This window comes from Perkinsus marinus (assembly GCF_000006405.1).
Source record: "Perkinsus marinus ATCC 50983 genomic scaffold scf_1104296953978, whole genome shotgun sequence".
NCBI classification, from domain to species: Eukaryota; Perkinsozoa; order Perkinsida; family Perkinsidae; genus Perkinsus; species Perkinsus marinus.
Window position 1 is genome coordinate 1 of NW_003208275.1, and position 1,565 is coordinate 1,565.

General features: G+C 47.0%; 8 non-coding genes across 8 annotated transcripts; all 8 read right to left on the reverse strand.

Annotated features, from left to right (window-relative positions):
* Positions 1 to 15: 15 nt before the first annotated feature.
* Pmar_PMAR011399 lies at positions 16 to 86 on the reverse strand. Its single transcript has one exon. It is a non-coding gene; the product is annotated as a tRNA-Cys (tRNA).
* A 120-nt stretch (positions 87 to 206) lies between these two features.
* On the reverse strand, positions 207 to 279 carry Pmar_PMAR011400. Its single transcript has one exon. It is a non-coding gene; the product is annotated as a tRNA-Arg (tRNA).
* A 108-nt stretch (positions 280 to 387) lies between these two features.
* Pmar_PMAR011401 lies at positions 388 to 459 on the reverse strand. The gene has a single exon. It is a non-coding gene; the product is annotated as a tRNA-Cys (tRNA).
* Positions 460 to 579: 120 nt separating this feature from the next.
* On the reverse strand, positions 580 to 653 carry Pmar_PMAR011402. Its single transcript has one exon. It is a non-coding gene; the product is annotated as a tRNA-Arg (tRNA).
* A 108-nt stretch (positions 654 to 761) lies between these two features.
* Pmar_PMAR011403 lies at positions 762 to 833 on the reverse strand. Its single transcript has one exon. It is a non-coding gene; the product is annotated as a tRNA-Cys (tRNA).
* A 120-nt stretch (positions 834 to 953) lies between these two features.
* On the reverse strand, positions 954 to 1,026 carry Pmar_PMAR011404. The gene has a single exon. It is a non-coding gene; the product is annotated as a tRNA-Arg (tRNA).
* A 108-nt stretch (positions 1,027 to 1,134) lies between these two features.
* Pmar_PMAR011405 lies at positions 1,135 to 1,206 on the reverse strand. Its single transcript has one exon. It is a non-coding gene; the product is annotated as a tRNA-Cys (tRNA).
* A 120-nt stretch (positions 1,207 to 1,326) lies between these two features.
* Positions 1,327 to 1,399, reverse strand: Pmar_PMAR011406. The gene has a single exon. It is a non-coding gene; the product is annotated as a tRNA-Arg (tRNA).
* Between the last annotated feature and the right edge of the window lie 166 nt (positions 1,400 to 1,565).

A 1,565-nucleotide genomic window follows, 5' to 3' on the forward strand; every position in this document is an offset into this window, starting at 1 on the left:
TTTGTGAAGGTTCAAAGGGCACACCCGAATTTGAACCGAGGACTGCTGATCTGCAGTCAGCCGCTCTACCACTGAGCTACACACCCATGCACACAATTTGACTAGTCCTCTATTTGACCTATTTTCATTCAAAATTTCACTCCTCACTGTGTCGTTTACAGCCAGCTCAATCGAGTCGTCCTCTAATGATTCTCACCAAACTTTTCTATCCTACCCGAGGATCGAACTCGGAATCTCCACCTTAGGAGGGTGGCGCCTTATCCATTGGGCCAGCAGGGCGATGATTCAACTTCCGATCATGTTGATGTCTGTGACTGTTTCGCCGATTACATGAGTGATTACTCTACCTCTCGAAAATTCCTTGATGGAAATTTTGTGAAGGTTCAAAGGGCACGCCCGAATTCGAACCGAGGACCTGCTGATCTGCAGTCAGCCGCTCTACCACTGAGCTACACACCCATGCACACAATTTGACTAGTCCTCTATTTGACCTATTTTCATTCAAAATTTCACTCCTCACTGTGTCGTTTACAGCCAGCTCAATCGAGTCGTCCTCTAATGATTCTCACTAAACTTATCTACCCTACCCGAGGACCGAACATCGGAATCTCCACCTTAGGAGGATGGCGCCTTATCCATTGGGCCAGCAGGGCGATGATTCAGCTTCCGATCATGTTGATGTCTGTGACTGTTCCGCCGATTACATGAGTGATTACTCTACCTCTAGAAAATTCCTTGATGGAAATTTTGCGAAAGTTCAAAGGCCACGCCCGGATTTGAACCGAGGACCTGCTGATCTGCAGTCAGCCGCTCTACCACTGAGCTACACACCCATGCACAAAATTCGACTATTCCTCCATTTGATCTATTTTCATTCAAAATTTCACTCGTCACTGTGTCGTTTACAGCCAGCTCAATCGAGTCGTCCTCTAATGATTCTAACCAAACTTATCTACCCTACCCGAGGATCGAACTCGGAATCTCCACCTTAGGAGGGAGGCGCCTTATCCATTGGGCCAGCAGGGCGATGATTAAACTTCCGATCATGTTGATGTCTGTGACTGTTCCGCCGATTACATGAGTGATTACTCCACCTCTAGAAAATTCCTTGATGGAAATTTGGTGAAGGTTCAAAGGGCACACCCGAATTTGAACCGAGGACCTGCTGATCTGCAGTCAGCCGCTCTACCACTGAGCTACACACCCATGCACACAATTTGACTAGTCCTCTATTTGACCTATTTTCATTCAAAATTTCACTCCTAACTGTGTCGTTTACAGCCAGCTCAATCGAGTCGTCCTCTAATGATTCTTACTAAACTTATCTATCCTACCCGAGGATCGAACTCGGAATCTCCATCTTAGGAGGGTGGCGCCTTATCCATTGGGCCAACAGGGCGATGATTCAACTACCGATCATGTTGATGTCTGTGACTGTTTCGCCGATTACATGAGTGATTAGTCTACCTCTCGAAAATTCCTTGATGGAAATTTTGCGAAGGTTCAAAGGGCACGCCCGGATTTAAACCGAGGACCTGCTGATCTGCAGTCAGCCGCTCTACCAC